Genomic DNA, 25,109 nt, shown 5'->3' with positions numbered 1-25,109 from the left:
CAAGCAGGGGGGGGGGTTGCCAGCGAAGTTAGGAGAGAGAGAGAGAGACGCGCTGGCTCTCGGCGAGAGCAGGGAAGCCATGGTGTCCAAAATGGCGGCTGTTTTACGCGCACAAAAGGTTTAAGGAGAGCAAGAGGGCGCCGATAATGTTGACGGTTTTCAGCCTAACTTTTAACAGTTGCTTTGCAGGCCCCGCCCACGTCCCAACAAAGGCTGCCTGACTTCCGCTAGTTTCACTTTTGTTGCCGGCTCGTTTCGAAAAGCGTGTTGTGACTGTTAAGTCCTGAGGGGCAGAATCGGGCACCTTTACTTTTCATTGTCGCGAAAACTTCCTGGAAGACGAGGAGTGTAGGAGAGCACGAGCTCTCTGGCTGTGGACTCGGCAGGATGCTGCACCTCGTCGTTTCTTGGCCCCCGAATGAGTGCACTTGTGAAACGGCACTTACCTTCCGTCTGCTCAGTTCGTTCAAGGACCGTGAAGCGCCTGCGACCTCTGCAGCAATCACAGCATGTTAAATACTGTGTAAAAGTTGTTGCGATCACGGACTACAAATAAAGAACAAGCGCCAGTCTCCGTTATTTTGCTTTTATTAGACAGCTTCGTAACATCACTAACTATATTAGCTTGATGAACCAGAAGATCGAGGCTCAAGTAAGAGACTTAACTGATTGTATGAGGTATGATTAATCATGCCCGTTCCAGTGTGACCCCTCCTTGTCGCACACTCACATTCTGCTATGCAGTAGGTAGAGCCAGACAATACAGCACCACATGAAGTCGCACCACAGCACAAAGTTAAGCAAGTGATTTTTCTGCTTAACTCAGCATTGCCGTGGCTTCGCCCATTTTCACCAACTTTCACTGTAAGCTTGCCTGCCTGAGTAGTTCCCGTATTAATAGCTGTGTTTTTGCGTCACAAGTCAGGAAATTGTCGTGTTAGAGAGACAGGTGAGCTGCAGCTCCGCCTGCGGGCCCTAAGCACCACGCTGGTGCCAAGGTGAGCACAGATGGATGTTAAAGCTCCCTTACCCACGATATGAATTGATGACTTCAGCTCATTTCATTCCAACATAAGCATCACTAAATAGTTTCAGCATGCAATTTAAAGGGGCACAGCAGTGTAGGAAAAATAAAAACATCTCCTTGCATCTCTAGTTTTTAGATCCTGTACTCTGAGCTCTGTAATAAACACAACGGCATGACCCTGCTGGAAAGTGCACTTCCTGAGAGCACTGAATGTGCGGAGGGAGGATAAACGTTGCAGAGCTTCAGTTCAGACTCAATTAAATCACGTCACCGAAACACAGGAGACGAGGACGCGCTGAGTCACTGGTGTCCTCTCCCGGAGCAGGGGGGAAAGGTACCAGTGCCTTCTGCAGAGCAGGCGGATAAACACGGGTGCCAAGTGGCAATTCGTTCAAAAGAGCACCTGGGCAAACGATGCCAGGCGATAATTCTCTGCCCGCTCACACATAGTAGCTAATATTGGTACAAGGTCTTATCCCAAGGAAAACATAGGTTATCATGTCCAACTGGGTCGAAAGGCCTAAAGGAAAAATATCAACGTTAGTTCTGCATCAGTACACGGCATTGCCCACCCTTACAAATAGTTGAATAAATACTATGGGTGTACTTTCTTTCAGTACAGCTAAGGTTTGCGCTTAACGTCTCTTCTTAATAAGACCTACAAAGAAACTAGAATTGGCAATGCCAATAGCTCTGGCTTTTAAATGAAAGGGCCTCTTCAGTCATTGATGAGTATAAGCACTCAATACGTCGTCATACATGCAACTTTATCACTATGCACTCAAGCATCCATCCAGTCACCTGCTGACTGATTTTTGCATCCATTCACTTACACAATTACAATAACACACACACACAAAACACCATGTGGAAGATACACTCATGGAATGAAGTAAAAAAAAAACATAAAACATACTGCTGTCTAAACAGAACAGGCATACAAATGTAATAACAATTAATTAAACATAGCAAAGGGTAGATGCCTTGTGGGGAAAATTCCAGCATGGCCACCACATTTAGCATGCAGGTCACCTGAGTTAGAGGCTGTGGCCCTGCAGTATGCAGTGCACTACAGATGAAATTAGTGGTATGATGTGGCCCCCTGCCACCTTTTTGTCTTTTTGTTCATTTTTATTTATTCATCGAAGATGGATCGTCAAATTAAAAAAATAAAGTAGTGCAAAAGATTGGTTTAAAGTGTAGCATGAACGAGCACCACCGCAACTACACCACCACCACCACCACCTCAGCGCAGCATCACCCCAGCACAGCACCACCTCAGTATCACTCAGCAGGACAGCACCTCTTTAGCGCCACCTGAGGACCACCCAAGCACCATTACATCAGGGCAGCACTACCTCAGCACCATATCAGCATAAGCGCAGCACCACTTCAGCTGCACTACCGCAACCCCACATGAGCGTCACTCAGCTGCATCTGAGTACTACCACACCACCTCAACATTGTTCAGCCCCAGCACAGCACCACTTCAGCCCCAGCGCAGCACTACCTCAGCACTAGCACAGCACCAGTGCTGCATCAACTGACTACCAACAAAGCACCTCATCATCACATGGCACCACTCAACGCTACAGCGCCACTTAACGGCACAGCGCCACTCAACGGCACAGCGCCACTCAACGGCACAGCGCCCCTCAACGCCCCAGCGCCCCTCAACGCCCCAGCGCCCCTCAACGCCCCAGCGCCCCTCAACGCCCCAGCGCCCCTCAACGCCCCAGCGCCCCTCAAGGCAAGGGCATCCCTCAAGGCAAGAGCATCCCTCAAGGCAAGAGCATCCCTCAAGGCAAGAGCATCCCTCAAGGCAAGAGCATCCCTGAGCGCCACAGCATCCCTGAGCGCCACAGCATCCCTGAGCGCCACAGCATCCCTGAGCCCCACAGCATCCCTGAGCCCCACAGCATCCCTGAGCCCCACAGCATCCCTGAGCCCCACAGCATCCCTGAGCCCCACAGCATCCCTCAACGCCACAGCATCCCTCAACGGCACAGCATCCCTCAACGGCACAGCATCCCTCAGCGCCACAGCATCCCTCAGCGCCACAGCATCCCTCAGCGCCACAGCATCCCTCAGCGCCACAGCATCCCTCAGCACCACTGAAGGCCACAGCATCCCTCAGCACCACGGAAGGCCACAGCATCACTCAGCACCACGGAAGGCCACAGCATCACTCAGCGCCACTGAAGGCCACAGCATCACTCAGCGCCACTGAACGCCACAGCATCACTCTGTGCAACAATTCAACAACAACTGGTTCTAATATGTTCTCTGAATGTTTCAAGCTTTATTACAAATGTCACAAAAATATGTTAATATTTCACTGCTGTTCTTGGATTTGCATCACAATAAAATACAATGAACATAATCTTCCCAAAAGATATTTACAAAAGTTTAAGCTATTGCCATTATAAATTACAAAAACTTTTATGTAAGTATTAATTATTTAAAAAAATAAAAGCCATTGTTATTTGTAACATTAATACATCTAAGTCATGTAAATACAACACAGATTGCATTACAAATGCTATAGGTGTCACGTTTGCGAAAGTTAAAACTATTGGCATTGTAAATGACAAAGCTATTATCGCTATTTACAAAACCAACACATAAATAAAATATTTGTCACTTACAATACCAATTGCTCAAACTTTCCTAATGCGAGACCTATTGCATTGCAAATGCTTGTTGCATTTGTCACCCCGAGTGGGATGGGCATGCTCAGACGTGGGTCCCGTGCTCTCTACGCCACTAGAGTCAAGCTATCCTGGCTGATGAAGGCTGATAGCCATAAACCAGTCCTAGGATGCTTGATTCCGTTCCAGGAAAGACATGGCTTGGCAGTTCGGACTGGACTGTTCCCATGAGGCACAGGGTCAGACTGATTTGCATATGGCCATGTCTGAACAGGGGTGGTGTGGAGTGCCAAAAAACGATGGATTTAGGCCCAGATCTCTGTACTGGGGTGAATGTATGACATTGTTCTGCATTCTGTCCATCAACTGTTGTTTTTCAATTTGTCACCCCGAGTGGGCCGGGTATGCCCAGACGTGAGTGCCGTGCTCGCCACATCTCTGGAGTCAAGCTATCCTGGCTGATGACAGCTAGAAACCGGTCCTAGGATGCTTGATTCCGGTCCAGGGAAGACATGGATTGGCAGTTTGGGCTGGACTGTTACCATTGGGCGCAGGGTCAAGACTGATTTGCATATGGCTGGGTCCAAACTGGAATGGCATGGTGAGCAAAAAAACGATGGATTTAGGCCCAGATCTCTGTACTGGGGTGAATGTATGACATTGTTCTGCATTCTGTCCATCAACTGTTGTTTTTGCATTCATCCGATTAGCTAATTCACTTAATGCGCGGGGTAATTGGGCTGCTGGAAGCATGTCTGGGCGGAGATGGGGGGCAGGCGGGTAGCCTGGCCCAAAATGGATGGGGAGGGGTGTTCACCCCAGTGACGCCCCCATTAGGATCACTCCTAATAATTACCCGCGGATATCTGTAGCTTCCACACCCCCACCCTTCCTTTAGTATTAAGGTCCGAAACCCCATTTGAAGCTCAGTCTGTCCTCTTTCGAAGTAAAGAAAAATTCTGAAAACCTCCGGATTATTTTAATTAGCAGTACAGTGTTGCAACTGCTCCTCCCCCATCCACCACCCCACTCATCGGAAGAAATGGTCGGGGCTAAAGAAAAATACAATAACTAAAACAGGTCTCCAGACATATGTAGGATAAAGTCCAGTGGTTCAAAAAGATTTAAATGACATCTTTGTGTCGGATAATCGTTATGCACAGTGCTACGAAACCACAAATCTGCTCGCAGGCACTCTATAAAAAAAGCTGCCATAAATTAACCTCATGAGAACCATTCGCTTTTCCCTCTTGCTTTTATTTTGCTCAGTTCTAGCGAGGATTCCCCTTTGCACTCCACCGCCTTGAACCTCACCTCAGTCGCCTCCCCTCGCCCCCATCTCTCCCCCCCCCCCTCCCGCTTTCTTCTAGTTCTTGGTTTTGTCTGGCCCAGCCACACTTCTAAAATCCTTGGTCGCCATATGCTCACCCCCTTCCCTTGAGATCCAACCCCCCTCCTGTGGCGCGCGTTCCCTGGAGCTGTCACTCAAGGTTCCCTCCGTTCCCCTGGCAACCGCATCCGTGGGGCGGACTGCTCTTTGTGGAGTACCAAAGATGGCATGCCCTCCGCCAGCTACCCGTCTCCTAGGAGACCCGCGCCATGACATCATTCCCCACCCCCCCCCGCTCCCGCGCCTCCCCACCCCCCACCATTGCATCATCTGTAGGTCACTGCGCCTGCTGCACGGAACCTTCAAGTCGCATCATGTTTGAAACCTGGTTAAAAAAAATAGCCTGGTAGGTTAAGGCGCCTGCTGCAAGGAATTGCGTCAGAGTTGTAGGTCTGGATCCTTGAAAGTTAGTCCTGTAGGTTAATGCACCTGCCTCAGAAATCGTAATGTAGTTTGCAGGAAGTGATCATAACCCCTCGGCTTCAGTCCAGCTCTTCATGCTACAAAGATCGATAAAACGAGAGCAGCTCAATATGGTGTGTTCATAACATTTGACCCATGTCCTGTTTGCAGCAGAAACGTGTAAATAAGCGCTATACAAAACAAGTTAGCAACCGCTATACAACACAAGTTATCCATTTTTTGCCATTTCAACCCAGCCTTGGCCGGGTAGTGTGGGTAGGTTTAACGCTACAAGGGTGTAGTTTTATCGTGGTAGAAGTGTCTAGGCCGAGGATGGGATCTGGTAGAGGGGTTCGCCAGTCTCTAGCCGGGCCCTGGAAGAGGGGTACAGAAGAGTCTAGGCCAAGGATGGAGCCTGGAAAAAGGGTTCCTGTACCCTGTTGTTCCTTTCTCAGAGTACCTATAGACACATCCAGCATTGTCCTTGAAAATATCTTTTTCCCCACCGGCCTGTTCCCCAGGCTGGCAGTGAGATGCCTGCGTCTGAAAGGCCGTCTCTGCCCTCTCACATACTGGGCTGTTTAACCCGTCAAAGGCGATAAGACAAATAGGCAGAACGCCAGGAGCTACTTTCTATTTTACATTTCACACGTCTGCCAGTTGCTACTGTCACACAGGATGCCAACAGGCCTTCCTGGCTTGCAACCAAATCCATGTTGCATTGTGGGGCTTGTAGTTTTTACTTTTAAGACTTTCATTATGGGCCCAAAATGCCAGCTGAAAAGCGCGGTTGCCTAAAATCCAGAATTGGTGGCGGGTGTTATGTTGAGATGGTGCCGCTTCACTTGTCAGGTGTGTTTCAAACACTGCTTGTTTCATGCGTAAAACCAAAAGTAAACTTCTCTCAAGTATTTTCTAAGTTTGTTCAATCACATCGGGCATTTCAATAAGGACTGGCAAAGTAAATCATATATTTATTTTTTGTGTTGTGGAAAGAGTGCAAACGTCCCTCTCGCATACGGCAGTTACAGCCGGGGCAGCAGTGCAAGCTTCCCTCCTTCAGAGGACAGGTACAGCTGGGGCAGCAGAAAGGCAAGCTTCCCTGTCTCGCAGAAGGCAGCAAGTGCAATCTTCCATTCTCTGCAGAACAGATACAGCAGGGCAGACAAGCGCAAGCTTCCCTCTCTCATAGAAGGAAGCAAGCGCAATCTTCCATTCCTCATAGAACAGATGCAGCAGGGCAGACTAGAGCAAGCTTCCCAGTCTCCGAGAAGGCAAGAAGTTCAGACTAGAGCAAGCTTCCCAGTCTCAGAGAAGGCAAGAAGTTCAGACTAGAGCAAGCTTCCCAGTCTCACAGAAGGCAGCAAGTGCAATCTTCTATTCCTCATAGAACAGATCTAGAAGTTCAGACTAGAGCAAGCTTCCCTCCCACACAGACCGTGTACAGTTGACTCTTGGGTGACATGTAGGTTACAGAGAGACCTGTTTAATGAACGCTCAAGTCACTGAGAGGAGTGTAGAGGTGGATGAGTGGGTGAATATTTACGGTCTGACGCAGATGTCACATAATATTCCGGGTCCGCAGCTCGAAAGTCCTGCTGCTGTCACTCAGAGACCGGCTGCTTGTGTCGCTTCCTTTGTTTTCACATTTTGTGAAGTTGCCGTGACCCAGTGCGGCATTGTTTATTGACGCTGCCACGGACTGAGTAACCATGCTGCTGCAGACAGGCGCACGGGTGCCAGCCTCTTGTCCACCAGGTGCTAGCCCTGTCAGAAAGGGCCAACAATGTAGTACAGCGCTGTGTGGAGGCCTTCCCAAGCGCCAACCTTTAGAGCAATGTCTTCGAAGCGCCTCATTACAGTTAAATCGTCCAAGTAGCTTTATTAGGGCTCCTTCCACATCAGGGACCCACGGCCAGTCCAGTTACAAAAGGGAACTGGAATTGACCTTTTGGACCCGAACGCGACTTAAAACGTCTTTACCCCTGGAAGCGTCCAGGCTAGGAGACAGTTCAAACTGTTTCCGTATCCATTCCAGGGGGCCCCGCCCATGGCGGAGATGGCCCCGTTTCCCTCTGGGGCTGGAAGTAGGTCTGTGCCTGCTGAGAGCAAGTTTCAAGTTTCTTTATTTTGCATAATTAACTAAAACCCTTGCCGTATTAGCATTTAAAAAAGAAAAGAAATGTAGACAAATATTCAATATGATTTAATCTAGCATTGCCACCTTTTTGAACTTTATGAGCAGGACGGGCCGCTGACGCATGTACTTGTGACCCCCGCCCCAGGCAATCGTCTCTTCCGTCACAAGTGTCAGTGTGGCCCTCGAGGGCCCCGTTGTTCACCCGCCTCCGAGGCTCAAGGGGGGGTCGGAGCAAACGAAAGTCCAGCTTTATTCAAAGCTTAAATCCTCCCCCGTCCTGGCTTCACTGAGCTTTTCCAGACAGGGTGTCTCCAGCCAGACCTCCTCAAGGTCACTTTGTTTTTTTTTAGACTGAATATTAAAGCCTCGAGCTGCTGTTACCAGATGTGGCCAGTAAGGGCAGAAGAGAGTGGGGAGGGGGGGCTGTACCTACCTCCGACCACACCCCACCAGTCAAGTCCGGGAACCATAACAGCGTTAGGTTTATGTGACGTGTAGCCACCCTGTTGTCTCTGGCGTTCACTCATGCCCTCTCCAGCTGCCCCAAGACTGGCACCGGAGCCGGGCCCAGAGATGGCCCTTCATCAGGGCTGCATAACCGGCCTCTGTGGGCAGCCAGAGTGGGCATGTGCTGGGCACTGTGGTGGCACCGGCCAGTTGCAATACCACCCTCATCTGGACAGGGAGACGTATACCTCGGGCCTCGGGGAATTGCAACCCAAGTTCTGGGAGGTTTATCTAGGATCGAGGAATAGGGTCAAGGGTTAGGAGAAATCAGGCGTTCATTGGTGGAGCAGGTTTACAAGAGTGAGGAATGTCCATGAGTGGGTCAGCTCCTATGGAGCCTGCGGTCACCGTGATCTCATGGACTGTAATCTCATTGGTTCACATATGCATTGCCATTGGCCTTCGCGGCGTTACCAGTGTGAGCGAGGCGCTGTAGAGAAGGGTGGTCGTGGTATCTGGTGGGGTGGTCCCGAGGGGGCAATGCTGGGTGGAACGCTAGTGCCTGTGGCTGCTGACCACGCCAGGGGCCCCTTTAAGGGTGCCCGCCCCAAGCTCCCTGTGGGCACCTGACCTGTTGGACTTTTGCACCGCTGAGCAGCTGTGTTCCTAAACGATGGGCGTGTTTGGGTTCAGACCTCTGATGCCAGCTGAGAGAGAGACTGCACTGGGAAATGTTATTTGTCTCTTTGCGATGCCTCCAAGCCACCAACTTGTGCCCCCTGGAAGGTGCCAGAGGCCGATACTCGAAAGTGCCAGAGACCAGTGCCATTGCCCGGTACCATAAAGAGACCGAGCCCGGTACCAGAAAGGGCAAGGGGTCGGTACCAGAAAGAGCCATAGCCCAGTACCAGGAAGTGCTATAACCCCGTACCAGAAAGGGCTCGATCCTGGTACCAGAAAGGGCTCGATCCTGGCACCAGAAAGTGCCAGAGGTCGGTACCACAAAGTGCCATAGCCCGGTGCCATGAAGTGCCATAGCCCGGTACCAGAAAGGGCTTGATCCTGGCACCAGAAAGTGCCAGAGGTCGGTACCAGAAAGTGCCTGAGCCTGGTGCAATAGAGTGCCATAGCCCGGTACAAAAAATTTCCTGAGACCAGTATCGGAGCGTACCATAGCTCAGTTCCAAAAACTGTACAAGCCCGGTACCAGAGAGTGCTCCAGCCCGGTACCAGAGAGTGCTCCAGCCCGGTACCAGAGAGTGCAGTGGCCCAGTACCAGAGAGTGCTCAAGTCTAGAACTCCATCCTCGACCCCTCCCAAGCTGGATTCCGCAGCACCGAGACAGCTCTATTCGTTGCCACAGACAACATCTGCACTCTCCTCGACCAAGGCCACACCGCGACCCTGATCCTACTCGACCTCTCTGCAGCCTTTAACACCATCTCCCACCACACACACCACCAGATTCCACGACACAGGCATACAGGGACCCGCCCTCGGCTGGCTCCGCACCTTCTTCACCGACAGAACCCAAAGAATCAGACTTCCACCCTTCCTCTCCAAACCCACAGAGATCAACTGCGGAGTACCCCAAAGACCACCGCTCTGCCCCACGCTTTTCAGCAACTACATGGCCTCCCTCGCCTCCATCCTCAGACAGCACAGACTCAGCCAAGTATCCTGCGCCAATGACACCCGGCTCATCTTCTCCCTCACCAAGGTCACCATCACCACCAGACTCGGCTTCCACGAAGGACTGAAGGACGTTTCATCCTAGATGAGCAGCAGCTGCCTGAAGCTCAACTCGTAGAAGACAGAGGTCCTCGTCCTCCGACCCTCCCCCTCTGCATAGGACAGCAGATGGTGGCCCACCACCCTCGGCAGCCCCCCCACTCCCACAGACCAGGCCCGGAACCTCGGCATCCTATTCAACTCCTCCCTCTCCATGACCCGACGGATCAACACTGTCGCCCCCACCTGTTTCAACACCCTCCTCAACTTTCAGAAGACCTTCAAATGGACCTCCCCCTCCGAATCAAGAAAGAACGTCACCCACGCACTCATAACCAGCAGACTGTACTACAGAAACGCCCTCTATGCCGGGATCAACAAGTCTCTGCTACGCAAACTCCAGACTATACAGAACACCGCAGCCAGACTCATACTCGGCATCCCTCGACACAAACACATCACCCAACACCTGCGAAACCTCCACTGGCTCCCCGTCAAGAAGAGAGTAACTTTCAAGGTACTCCACCACCCCTACAAATGCCTCTACAACACCGGACCCCAATATCTCAACGAAAGAATCTCCTTCCAAGTACCCAAGAGAAACCTCTGATCCGCCAACCTCGACGAAGCCCCACGCATCCGCAGAGCGAGAACAGGTGGAAGGACCTTCTCCTACATACCAGCCAAGACCTGGAACGAGCTCCTGATTGACATCAGGCGTGCACCCACTCTGCACATCTTCAGGAAGGCCCTCAATACCTGGTTGTTCGACTGACCAGAGCTACTCCCCTCTTCCCCCAAGCACCCCGAGACCCTCCCGGTTGAGTAGCATGCTTCAAATTCCCTGATTGATTGAGTACCAGAAAGTACTCCAGCCTGGTACCAGCGAGTGCCCGAGCCCGGCACCAGCGAGTTCCCGAGCCGGTACCAGAGAGTGCTGTAGCCTGGTAGTGCTGGAGCCCAGTGGCCAAAACATCTGTGCAGGGCCGTCTGTCCTCTCCACAAGGACACCCCGCTGACATACTCCCAGGTTGTGAGCCCAATTAAGTGCTTCAAGTGGCGTGGATCTCACCGTAGCGCTGGCTCACATTGAGAAAATGGTGACGCAATGGTGCCCCCTGATCTCAACCAGAGACTGCAGCCACCAGCGCGAGCTGCCTGCTCCACCAAGTGCAGCTGCCTGTCGCATGGGCATCTTGACCATGACTGAGGGTGGCCCTTTGTGCTGTCTCCAGGCCCCGAACACGGCACGATGCTGGCCTTTCCATTGGTCCACTGTCCGCAGCTCCAAACGCGTCACCATCCTGGCAGGTGGTACCATCACCCTGCTGCGCTGGGCTGGCAGGTGGCCAGCATTCATCCAGGCAGGTAGTGAGCCACCCCTCCTCGTACAGGCCACTCTCCTTTGTAACCCCTGGTCCAAGAGGAAAACGAGATGCGCAAAGACAAGACTTAATACGGCTCACCCTGTGGGCAAACACCAATGCCGGGAGCCAAATATCACAGGATACCAGGTGAGTTCCAGCTCCACCAGGTACAAACGATACAACGGTCCGGCCAGCCAGAGCAAGAGACGCTGGTGCCCTCCAGAGCCAACCGTAACATCCAACCAGTAGTGGATTCTGACCCGTTCGAGTCCAGTCCCAACAAATCTTCCTCCTTATACTTATCACATAACTGAACTATAACAAGAAATTAAAAAGGAAAAAATAAACTAACGTATACATGGAAGACAAAACCTAAAACGACAAACTGACGCACATTACGACTTGTTATATTATAGCAGTTTTCACAAATTTGCCACTACTGTGACCGGACACATGGGAGAAATATAATAACAGGTTACATATAGTCCTGCAATCTTGTGGGCAGTCTCCTCACACACAACGGACTTAACATACGAGTACTCCCAGCACACACAACATCACCCCATTTACATGAACACTTCCATTACATTGAGGCGATAGCCACGCCTGGTTTCACCATTTGTTATCCTCCAGCAGGACTACACAAGCCTTGACTCTTATGACTCTCCTAGGTTGAGAAAATCTGTATCGACCTTTCACCTCAAGGCCTGGAAGTTGTACTTTGGCCCAATCCCCAGGTCTGATAGATAAAATATGAGCCCTTTCCCGCTTCATACCACCAGCATACCTCTTCTACGGAATCTCATGTTTCAACTTTACAGATGCTAGATCCTTTCCTTTATGGACCCCCACATCCAAGGACCAGACAACTTGGTAGCATGCTCACGACCCTTGAGGAGGGTGAGCGGAGACACACCGGTGGTCGCATTAGGCATTGTGCGAATTGCCCACAACAAATACCTCGTTTCCTTGTCCCAATCCAAACCTCTGGCAATGGACAACTGAATGTTTTCTTTAACAATCCAGTTACACCACTCAACAAGATCATTACTGCTAGGGTGGTACAAAGAAGTTTTTGTGTTTGACACGCCAAGAATACAAAATTTGTTTCAACTCTCGAGATGTAAACTGAACTCCATTGTCCGTCACAACCTCATCTGACACACCTTCTCTTATATATACTGTTTGCTGGAATCCAACAGCCTCTGCAGAATCCGCTGGCCTCACAAATTCAACTTCAGGCCATCCTGAAAAAGAATCAATAAGCACAATACCATACCTACAGCTTTCCTTCACCATATTAATAGGTCCAATAATGTCAATCCCCCCAATTTGCACCATGCTCTGTTTGGAATGGGTGCAGCCTCCACTGGACTAGGCACAACGACTTTCGACTTGGCACATGCCGTGCATTCCCTCATAAAATGCTTGACTTCCTTGTCCAAACACGGTCACCAAAATCTGTCTCTTCTCCTTCTTTTCATTGCCCTTATCCCAACATGGCCTTTATGTGTTAGGTCGAATACGTTACCACGTAACCCACTGGGTACACTCTGTTCTAGACAACCCATCCACGCTTGTAAACACCAACATGAATAAAAGACTTTTCCTTGGGCCAGTCTTTGCCCACAAGATTTCTGATATCCAGCAAATCTTAGTCACTTTCCAGAGCAGATCTCCACTCGACCTCTGAAAGGCACCCTTTTGTAGCTAGCTAGCTCTGGCACCCACTATGGCAAAATCTTCTATATCCGTGTCAAAAAACATTCTTCCCACCATTCAAGAAAAAACCGGACAAACAGTCTTCAAAAATGTTCCTCGCCCAGGAATGTACTCCACTCGGTACTGAAATTCTGAAAGCCTAAACTGCCATTTGGCTATGCGTGGCATTACATGCACCTTTGGTAGTAAATTAATTAGGGTTAATTAGGGTTGTGGTCCACCCTGATAGTGAATTCCATACGTAATTCCTGCAGTGGTTGACCCCCCACCAATAGGCTATGGCTTCATTTTCAATAATTGAGTATGTACTTTCGGCCTCTGTCAAAGCACGAGAATCGAAAGCCACCACTTCATCCCTCCCCTCACACATTTGCAAAACAACAGCAACCAAGTCCATATTGGCTGGCATCAGAGACAATGGCCAAAGCACTGTGTGTCAAACGGGTTTAAGGGATTTGCGTTGGCAACTTCCTTTTTGATCACCTCGAATTCATGATCTACTTCCACACTCCCCACAAACTTCCCATTTCTCTCGAGAAAACGCCTCAAATTGCAAGTTATTGCCATACATTTGGGTATGAAACGGAAATGAAATTTCAACATGGCCAAAAATAAAAACACCTGATCCTTTTTGGTGGAAATAGGAAATTCCGAAATTGCCCTCACTAAACTCTTCTTGGGTTTCACCCCTTTTATTGCAATTTTCTAACCCAAATAGTCCACACTCTCAACAGCAAATCTACACTTACCTGCCTTCAAAGTCATGCCTTTATCTCTGAAAGCTGACAAAACCATTGCCAACGACTTGTCATGGGAAGACATGCCCTGACAAAAAAACAGGATGTAGTTTTAAAACACAGGACATTGGGTATGCCCGTTCTACAGCACTCTGAAAAATAGAGGAGGCCAAAGCCAAACCAAAATGACATGCATGTAAATCTGAATGCACCTTCTGGCATGATAAATGTTAAATGCCTTGATTCATATCTCAGCGAAATCTGGTGATAAGCGACCATCATGTCTAAAGTTGTGAAACCGTGGCATCCTTCAAGGAGGAGAACGTTTCAGTTATGAGGTAGGGGATGCCTATCTACCCAAGTTCTATCATTTAGGTCCTGTAAATCAATGCACATCCTCGATGATCCATTAACCCTCCTTACTAGCATAATTGGGTATAACCATTCCGAACTCCAAATGGCCTCAATTATGACTGTTAAGTTCCTTCCTGAGCTTTTCCCTCATAGTTAGTGGCACACACCTCACTTTGTCCACCACTGGAACAGCCCTAGACTTTAATATAGTTTGATGGGCGAAACACTTCACTTTTTCCCAGTTTCTCATGGAATATTTCTAGAAAAGCTTTCACCCACAAGCATTCACTCATAGTTTCCACACACTCTTCCTTCAACAACACTTGCTCTGAACTATTGCGATCAAGGGTTATCCACAAGTTCCTTTGCTCCAGCCACCCTAACAGACACGATCCATCTTTGGCCACATATACGGTAGCCTGCGCTTTGTTCCCCTTGAAAACCAACACTGTATCAAATTCTCCAACAATCTCTTCGGACTTCCCTCCATACACAATGGGTCGCACATTTGACTTTTTTAAACTAACGTTTTTAAATCTTTCCCACTCTTTTGTGGCAATAATAGTCAAAAACAAACAAGAGTCCGCCATCATATTTACAGAAACATCGGACACATTCACCATCACCCTATTATCTACAACATTCTCTGCCGCTTATACACACAATAGGACATTCTCGTCAGATTCGAACTATCTCCCTTGTTGACCATGTTTTCAACCACATGAATCCGTTCGGGAGTAGACTTCACATTACCACCTTGGCGAAATGGCCTTTTTTCTTGCATTTTGCATACTTTTTATCTGCAGCAGGAAAAGCTGGTGAAATGCCTGAATGATTTCTATTCTTACACCTGTAGCATGCTGTGATCTTTTCTTTGTTTACACTTTCTTGTCCTTGTGCATCACCAAGTCTCTTCCCTGAATAGATTGTACATGTGACCCAAGTGACATGTGTTCCATGAAAATCGTGGTAGCTTCTATGCTGCTAGCAATTTGAATAGCTTTTGTCCAAGGTCAGGGCATCAGTTGTTAATATTTTTTCCTGTATCTTTCTATTGTTGGTGTTTTCCACAATTTGATCCCTGACCATCTCCCCCTCAAACACCCCATAGCTACAGGTAGCAGCTAAAATTCTCAATGACCTAATGTAAGATTCAAATGAATAACCAGACAACTGTTGTCTGGCATTTTTGCCTTTCAATAATAATAATAATAATAATAATAATAATAATAATAATCTTCTTTATCTTGAACCAGGCATCTAAAGTCTTGATGGCCGGGTCTGGTGGCTCAGTGGACTAATGCGTCCATTGCAGGGGCCTGTGTTTGACCTCATGGTCACAGGTTCAAATCCCGGCGGGTCCACTCAGCCTTTCATCCATCTGAGGTCGATAAAATGAGTACCATTGAGTTGGGTAACAATAAACATCTGTTATTCAGCGCCAAGTCACCTATGGGTAATTGTGCGCTTTACAAATACACCTGTTATGTTATGTTGCATACTCTTCCAAAACATCCCCCACCCAACACTCTAACACTAGGTGGATATTTTAGCACTTTCTTGCCCGACTGACCCAGGGAATGCCTTAAAATTGCGTATTTCTTCTTTTGGGTGAACACTTCACCTTCTAAGACCACCAGATGGGCTTCAAACCTCTCCTTCCACGGTTCCCATTGAGTTTGAGGATTAGCAGGGTTTGCCAAAAAGGCAGAAGTTGGAATTCTGCTCTGCTGCATGTCGCTTGAAACACTACTGACGCAGTCAAAACCTCATCAAACTATACATGTGTGTCTTGTATATTTATATGTCCCCCTTGAGGTGTGCAGATCAACGTGAACGGCAGATGCAAATGACACAAACAGCTTCACGAGGTGTGAGAAACACTGTGACTCGCCTCTCAGCAGATGGAGGTATGATAAATACAAGCCACACAACACTAAATGTGCTTGCCAATAAATTAACACCAGAAAATAATTTAAGGCACAAAACATTTAAATGGTGTGTGGATCACAGTACATTTAACTCCATCCTTCACACTTACTCCACCACACTGTACATGTATACTCGACAGCTCTCTGGGTGTAGAGGCGGTGTAAAGAGTGAGTACACCTAACACCATCATTCGCACTAACTCTACCACACTGTCTATGCATAGAAGGCGGCTCTCTGGGTGCACTGGCGGTGTAAAGAGTGAGTACACCTAACACCATCCTTCGCGCTGTAATCCCTGGCAGTGTAAGGGGTGAGTATATTTTACGCCATCCCTCTCACTAACTCTACCACACTCTAAATGTATAGAAGGCGGCGCCCTGGGTGCACTGGCGGTGGTAAGAATGAGTACATCTAACACCATCCTTCGCACAAGCTCCACCACACTGTAAATGTATAGAAGGCGGCTCTCTGGGTGTAGCGGCGGTGTTAAGAATGAGTACACCTAACACCATCCTTTGCACTGTACGCACTGGATGTGTAAGAGGTGTGTATATCTCACTCCATTCTTCACGCTTCCTCCACCACACTGTTAAATGTATAGAAGGCGGCTCTCTGGTGCATTGGCGGTGGTAAGAATGACTACACCTAACACCACTCTATCCTTCTCACTAGCTCCACTACACTGTTAAATGTATAGGAGGCGGCTCTCTGGTGCATTGGCGGTGGTAAGAATGACTACACCTAACACCACTCTATCCTTCTCACTAGCTCCACTACACTGTTAAATGTATAGAAGGCGGCTCTCTGGTGCATTGGCGGTGGTAAGAATGACTACACCTAACACCACTCTATCCTTCTCACTAGCTCCACTACACTGTTAAATGTATAGAAGGCGGCTCTCTGGTGCATTGGCGGTGGTAAGAATGACTACACCTAACACCACTCTATCCTTCTCACTAGCTCCACTACACTGTTAAATGTATAGGAGGCGGCTCTCTGGTGCATTGGCGGTGGTAAGAATGACTACACCTAACACCACTCTATCCTTCTCACTAGCTCCACTACACTGTTAAATGTATAGGAGGCGGCTCTCTGGTGCACTGGCGGTGGTAAGAATGACTACACCTAACACCACTCTATCCTTCTCACTAGCTCCACTACACTGTTAAATGTATAGAAGGCAGCTCTCTGGTGCACTGGCGGTGGTAAGAATGAGTACATCTAACACCATCCTTCGCCCTGTAGTCGCTGGTGGTGTAAGGGGTGAGTATATCTCGCTTCATCCTTCTCACTAACTCCAGAACATTGGTGAAAGATGCACAAGACGCCGAACACGCCTCTCTGTCCGAGTGTGACTCACAGTGTGATCCCTGGTAAGGCCAGATGTTGAATCATCTGGAAGCCCCTGGTTTTCTCTGGCAGATGTCCCTGAGCTGGGGCGGGGTGCCAGAGACTGCCCCACACCCTGCTCCTGCCCCTTCGATAAGGTTATTGCTCACACTTTCCTGGGTGGCTTCACTTCTTCTCCAAGCTGAAGCCGACCACAGATCCTTCCAACGGAGTCTGACCCTCCTCGCATTCCGTAGAAGGTTCCCGCGCTTTCCACAGCTCTGTCACGAGGCGCGGAGAGGTGCTTTCTTCACTTGTCCTGGATGTTAGAGTTCCTGCTGCTAAGCACCGACAGTTTTTACAGGGGGCCTCGAAACGGGTCTCTATCGGATTCTGTTTTGTGCCCTGGCACAGGCGGTCCGTTTTTTCCGGACAGCCGGTTCGGATTTCCCTTCTCTTTTTTAAAACTCAGGAGCAGCAACATTGCTGTGGTGTCACGAGGGCTTCAAGTGGAAGCTTTTTCAATATTCTATACAACGAGCCATAGTTGCTGCTTATTTATCTTATGCAACTAACAACCATTGACAAAGGCAATAGTCCTGACTTGGTTTAGGTATGATATTACCCGTTGTATCATATATCTGGATGCAATGACAGAAACAGCAAAATACAAGTTGGTCGGCTCACTATGCTAAGAGCAGATTTTTAGCTTAGGTGGTTGTAAGCCACGCCCTTAATTACATTGGCCACGCCCCTTTGAGAGACCCCCCCCCCCCCCCCGTTTTTTCATCTCACTTAAAGCCCTGGCAGAGGGTGAGGAGGCGCGACCCATAACCCTTTTGTGAGCCCGCTCCCCTCCAGATGAGGCCAGCCACCAACTCCACCCACTGCTCTTGCCCAGTTTCTTGGCTTGCACACTCCACACCTTTTGTGCAGGTTTGTCTGGGCAAGATTTGTTATGTCTCAGGTGTTATGGAAATAATTCCAATTCCGCAATGGTTTTTAATTTGTTGCTTGGCCGATTTATTTGTTCTCCATTCACAAAGAGTAGGTGAGAGAGAAAAAGCCAACACGTGTTTCGCCCCTTAAATGGCCATCCAGCCTGGGGCTTCCTCAGGGCGGGTAATGATTAAATGCAGTCTATCAGCGTCGTCGGTCAGGATGAATTCTCAAACATTCTTGAAATTCTAGGCATAATGCCAGGGCGGAATGCGGCGGTCCGGTGAAGTCGGTGTAGGTAGCTACACCCACGTGACCGGACCGCCGCATTCCCCTCACTTCTAAAAAACACTACACACCTTTGCTTGAACCCTTTTCCATGTCTATTGCTCCGGCTCGTTCCTCGCTCCCAGTTGGCTTCTCAGACGTGGGCTCTTGGTACTAGAACGTCACGGTCACAGAGGCCATGATGGCACACCGACCTCCCGCCTAGCGGTACCTTCAGCTCCCCCAGGAGCCGTCCCAAGCCACGCCTGGCACGCACCTGCTGTGAGAGCCACATGGGACAGTGGGGCTGGAGGCTCCGTGGTCTGTATGGCCGTGCCACTCTGCATTATTATTATCAATTCGCTCTTAAAAATTTAACAGTGAATGTGCTATTCCTGGTAAAATTCACCCCAAACGCACGGGAGCAGTGGAACACGAGCTGCTGGTGTTCAAGATGCTTTTGATTTTTTTTTTTTTTTTATCATTTTATTGTTTTCATCACAGCAGCACTTTGTACCAACATAACATACGGCAGTTTTGGAACATTTCTCAACTCAATATTGCATATTTCTGCAAAACATATAGACATCCTATTCTTCCAAATCGTAGATGATGCTTTTGATTTTTGTACTTTTTATTTCTTGTCTGCGCAAACAAACACAATCTTGCATCCAAAACTGACACAAGGACGCATTTCGTGCCAAGATCTAGCACTAAATGATGGATTAGCATGTTGCGTAACTACGAGTCATTTTGTGGTAATTCCACGAACGTGAATTTCGCACGCCACTAGATATTATGGGATGTCAATCATGTTCATGGGCTCTGAACCTAGGGAGCATTATGAGATATTCATCTATAAATCAACCAAAGTGCACATGTAAACCCAATTGGTTCCCCTAGAATTCAAGTGCTGCACCAGTTCTGAGTGGATGGAAGGTTACCCCAAGTGCACTCTGAGGATATCCCTGCTTATGTGTATGAGCCCCCAAAATCGACTTCACCCTTGACCCGCAATGGAACCTCTGAGGTCACCCGGTGAAGGTTTGATCCATCCACTGATGGTGGCAGCAGCAAAAATTGTCTGTCACCAGTGAGGTCCACACATGGGTGCCATCCTTGAGTGACATCGGGCTACGGGGTGTCTGCTGACCACCGACAAACCAGGACTGTGAAGTCGGACGAAGGGTCCCAGCCCGCGCCCACAGATGGCAGGTGCTTTAAGGAAAACATGATTCTTTGATAGAATACTCTGGTTTAAAGCCTGGTATAATTGTCCGGACCAGTTAGTGTCGCGGGATGAATTTGTGGCTGCGGTGCTGGGTTTAAAGACTCTCATTAAACTAGTTAATGAACAAATCTTTACGAGATGGAACACTCGTGAATCTGTGGCGAGGTCACCAGTTTGTCCCCTCTTCAGAGAGGTAATAATCATGGGCCCAAGTATGCAGATGAGGTCTGCCCAGCCTGAGGATACCTACAAGACACCAGACCACACCAGTGTTGTAGGGTTGAGAGGCTCTGGGCACCAGTGCCATTGATAGCGCCCTGTGTCTCAGCAGGCAGTGGCGCCACCATCCAGGGGTGCAGAGGGTAGTACTGTCCATGATGGTGGGCATCTGGGTGTCGAAAGTCCAAGTTGTGCCAGCAGGGGTCTGCCCGGCCTGAGTCTGCCTACAAGAAACCGGACCATACCAGGGTCGAAGGGCTATGGACTCGAGCACTGTCGGAAGAGCCCTGCATCTCAGCAAGGTGGGGCACCACCTGGAGGTATTCGAGGGGTGAAGAGGGTGAATAGGGTACCACTGTCCATGATGAAGGCCATCTGGGCGTTGAAGGGCCAAGTGTGCAGGCAGAGGTCTGCCAGGCGTGAGCCTGCCTATAAGAAGCCAGCCCATGCCCGTGTTGTAGGGCTAAAGGGCTCTGAGCACCAGAGCCATTAGCGTCCTGCACCTCAACAGTCTGGGGCACCACCTGAGGTATCCGGGGCTGCAGAGGGCACCCATGATGAAGGCCATCTGGGCGTCGAAGGTCCAAGTGTACAGACAGAGGTCTTCCCATCCTGAGTCCGCCTACAAGAAACCAGACCATGCCAGTGTTGTATGGTAGAAAGGGCAGAGCACCACAGCCATCAGCGTCCTGCATCTCAGCAGGCTGAGGCGCCACCTGGCGGTATCCAGGGGTACAGAGGGTACCACTGTCCATGATGATGGCCATGTGGGCGTTAAAGGTCCAAGTGTACAGACAGAGGTCTGCCCGTCCTGAGTCTGCCTATAAGAAACCAGCCCATGCCCTTGTTGTAGGGTTGAAGGGTTCTGAGCACCACAGCCATCAGCGTCTTGCATCTCAGCAGGCTGGGTCGCCACCTGTGGGTATCCGGGGGTGCAGAGGGTATCACTGTCCATGATGATGGCCATCAGGGCGTCTACACTGCTATTCTTGACAGAGCATGATCCATTAAGTGGAAGAGAAGAAACCTTTCTTCAGGAGCAGTAAAGTTAGAAAGGCTCATTTTGAGTTTGGCATGTCTCCTGCCCTGTTTAGATCTTGGGGTAGGGGTCGGGGGGTGGAGGCAGAGGACTGCAGAGTTAACACCCGGCGAACCCTCAGCTGACTGTGCAGTGGAAGCCCTGGACGTGTTGGCCTGTTTGCCACACGGCTACTAGGTCATAATGACGTCCTCCGGCCATAATTAGGATCTTGCAGTCATCACTAGATTGCCCTGCAGGGGATCATCTTGCAAGGCATGGTGGTCCTGGCAAGAAAAGCAAACACTGCAGGGATAAAACTCTCTTGTCAATATTTATTTTTTAACAAAACAAGCTGGTGCAGTGGGAGTGTGTTTTTGAAAAACAAAAAAGCTTGATGAGCCTGGCAGAACGACATGGCGCCCACATTGCAAAATCTTCTGCTAACAATCAAGCACCATGCTGCCTGGCATTCTGGAGGCAGTCAGAGCCTCTCCGTGGAGGTGGGGGGTCTCACAACAGGGCAGGCAGGCTTCCGCCAAGGGACTGGAGGCCACAACCCACACTCTAGTGAGCTGCCAGGCCCACACCCACGTGCGGGCGGAATTCCGCTCTTACGCTGACTTTTGCGAAACCGCATGTTACGTGACGAGCTGGGCTCGTCATCAGCGTGCAAGGGGTTAAAGGACTTCCAAAGTCTTGCTCCAAAGCTGTACTTAGAAGTTTAAAAGGCTGCAGCTGACCCTCTGGCACTGGGTGGCATTCATTATACAGCTATCTGAGATCAGAAATTCATTCTTGAGCTGTGTTATGCAGAGGTTCTGTCATGGCTGCACAGTAAACTCTTACTCCAGCGGACACATGCAGAAAACCTGGCTTTTAACCCATAATGCCCCAATGAAGACAACTGACCCAACATGGAAGCATTGGCCAATGACAGGCCAGGGCAGCTCTTCCACGCGTAGCTATTCGCAACACAGATTCATGTGCCTACCTAATGTGTTGGTCTTCTGGGAGCATGTGAACATGTGTAACCATGAAGGTCAGACGTTTTTAGCTGGAAGACCACAAGGTGATTTTGAGAAGACTAAAGTGTTCCGCCCTTCCAGTTGTGTATTTATATAGCGCACAACTCACCCGGGAGGGTATCCCGGCACTGAGTTCTAGCAGAAGGTCAGTATGCCTGGGTTTGATTGAGAGTAAGGCTCCTCCGATGGAGGGCGCTGGCCCTAGTCTCCTGGTTGCTCTTGGTAGACATGTCATCGAGGCTAGAAACCTCCGCAAGTTCACCAGACTCCCGGAGAGCCACAGTGGAGACAACAGCTGTCGTCCACCGTGCCCTGAACCAACGAGCACCCTCCTCTAGTCCTTAATTTATGTTAATTAAACACCGGGGGCCCGATTCACAGAAGTAACTTACGACAAAATCCTAACCTTAATACTCATGGTATTCACAGAATGCACTTACGACTATCCTATGTTTATGTCCGCACTCGGGCCCGAATTTCTGCACCCAGAGTGTAAGCTCCACGCCCGGGGTGAAAGCTCCACACCCAGAGCGGAATTTCCACCATCGGGCCGGAATACCCGGGTGAGGAGCTTACTCTCCGGGTGCGGAAATTCCAGCCCGAGTGCGGACGTAAACTTAGGACAGTTGTAAGTGCATTCTGTGAATACAATGAGTAGTACGTTTAGGATTTTGTCGTAAGTTAGTTCTGTGAATCGGGCCCAGTGAGTCTAAGGGTCACCACATGAAGGGGCTTCAGAGCACTTTGGGTGATAATTGTAGGGTCCTGATAACCCATAGCAGATATCGGTGCATTATTCCACCTTCCCTCATGTCATTAAAGGTGATTAATGGGTATAAGGTCCATGGACACTGTGTGGGTGATTTGTTGGGGCATGTTGGGAGTTGTATTGTGAATGGGGTGGTTTTCACTGTTCACTTCATGCCGTGCATGTATATAGTCTGTTGTTTGTCTCTCTGATTAGTAAGCGTTGGGGCACCAGGAGGTAATCATACAAAGAGGAGATTAAAATAGACCGTGTCCCACCAGAGTTTATTTGTACTAAACTAGGAACGAGGCCGCCTCTCCAGAGGCGGATGGAAGGACAGCATGAGAGACGGAGATTTAAACAGTTAGTCTCCGTCCATAAGAACTGGATATTAGTGCACTGGCGCCATTTGGAGTCATGTATGAATTAAAGCTTAAGATCTGGTAGGCACACGGCGAGACATCTGTTTAATAGCTTGTTTTTTGGTGAAGGGGTTTCATTTGCAAACATGCACTTTCTTGGGGTACACGTTTCGGTCACGTATTTTTAGGAAGTTGACATTGATTTTATTTATGGAGTGGTGTGGCTCACTGGTTAGAGGCGGCAGACCCGGAAGCAGAAGTCTGCCCGGGACCAGGGTTCGATTCCCGACGCGGCGTCAGCGGACTCGATGATTCTCGCCTCGGTGCCTACTCTAACCAGGGGTCCCACTAGGCAACTCTGGGCATAAGCTTGCCTAATCTCCACAATGGCCCCATCAACGCCGGGGATGCCTGGCTCCACCTTGGGGATTCCCAGCAGGGACCATCCCACAGGGAAAGCGAGGACAGGTTCCCCATCGGTATACAGCGCCAGGACGCCGACTGGCAACAGTGTGCTTTACAAGTATACACATCACATCACATTTAGCAATATGATGGCTGGTTTCAAAAGCACTCTTGAGGTGTCTCAAACGAGGATTACTTTTTTCAACTGAGGTCACTGCAGGTTTTGTGTTTTTGGTTGGTCGGAGCAGCAAGAAATAGTTTGAATTTGGCACAAAATAATCACATCGTATTAGGCACAATGTTTAGAGAGTTTGTAGTTTCTGCAGTCAAGTTTTACATTATATTGGTTCTGCTGATGGGTTATTTTATAAAATCTTGTATTTTAGTCACCCCTGAGGAAGGGAATTATCCCGAAATGCAATGCGTGCATTTTAAAGACCCCGTGACATGAGGAGTTTTGAACTCTCTTGCGCTGCTGTACAAAGCCTGGAAAGGCAATTTTTGAAATCTATGCAAAAGATGAAATGAAGAAACATAAAAACTTTGAGATTAATAAACAGAGACAATGTCAATAAAAGAACAATAAAAAGTGATAAACTGGTTAAAGACTTTGGATTCATCATTTATTCAAGTGTCTGTGCATTTTGTCTGGGGACCTGACCAGGCGCCTTTTCTTCCAAGATGCCCTCTGTAATTGGCATGGTGTAAGACCTTTCAGAACTAGCCCATTGTTGCCCATTGAATGCGTATCTTTCATAGCCACATCAGTGTCAATCATACAAAGAGACGCGATCAGGAAGTGTATGTATATGGTGTGGAGTAGGCCAACAGAGACGGTGACTCCGACAGTGGGTGTAGCATAGTTTACAGAGGCGCTACCGTTCATGCCTGGACATGCAGCGGATACAAGGGACACCTATGACCGACTTGAGATTTCTAACACAAAGTGTGAGCCCTACACGCCCAGGCTCAAGAATGAGCATGTTCATGCCCTGCAAGTGCGTAAGAACACACCTAACATTGTGGTAGTAAACCTTGCCAAGGATGAGGACGGTGTACGAATGTCTTCCGGTATATTTGATGTTCAGGTTATTGGTATGACTGTTGCATCAGTGGTAGGAGCCAGGTGAAATTGTAGCCCGAATCCTGTCTTGGCCAAGTTTTTGATCCCATGTCCGGTACTTGAAACAGAATTATGTAAGCTCTCTGTGGCAGTAAAACATGTTTATTGGGCTTGGAAGACCCACAGCGTTCCACAAACTGGCTAACATTGGCCAGGAAATCATAATTTAAGTTGCAGAGAAGATCACAATTTATCGACTTGGCCACCAGGCCACATTCTTAAACCCTTCCTCCCAATCAAAGACTTCCAAACTGCTGTACAAGCCCTAGTCATCCCCCGCATAGACTATGGAAATGTGGCCCTCAGCGGACTCCCTCTATCAACAACCGCACCCCTAAGAGCCTCCTTGAATGCTGCCGCGAGACTCATTACTGGCTCAAGAAAACACTCTCATATATCCCCTGACTTGAAATCCCTGAAATGGCTACCCTTTGAAGCCAGAATACAGCTGAAAATAACTGTTATGACACACTCGGCCATTCACCACAAGGCACCCAACTACCTCACTCAAAAGTTGACTATATCAGGAGGTTCGAGATC

The 25,109-nt window shown here is 49.0% G+C and overlaps 1 protein-coding gene across 1 annotated transcript in view; it reads left to right on the top strand.

The window, feature by feature from the left end:
• DDAH2 (DDAH family member 2, ADMA-independent) overlaps positions 1-25,109 on the top strand; it is a 107,809-nt gene that overhangs the window by 25,315 nt on the left and 57,385 nt on the right. The gene's annotated exons all lie outside the window — the stretch shown is intronic.

The sequence above is a fragment of the Lissotriton helveticus genome, chromosome 5_1 (assembly GCF_964261635.1).
Source record: "Lissotriton helveticus chromosome 5_1, aLisHel1.1, whole genome shotgun sequence".
NCBI classification, from domain to species: Eukaryota; Metazoa; Chordata; class Amphibia; order Caudata; family Salamandridae; genus Lissotriton; species Lissotriton helveticus.
The sequence above is the reverse complement of the archived record's forward strand: the minus strand, read 5'-3'. Positions and strand labels throughout refer to the sequence as shown.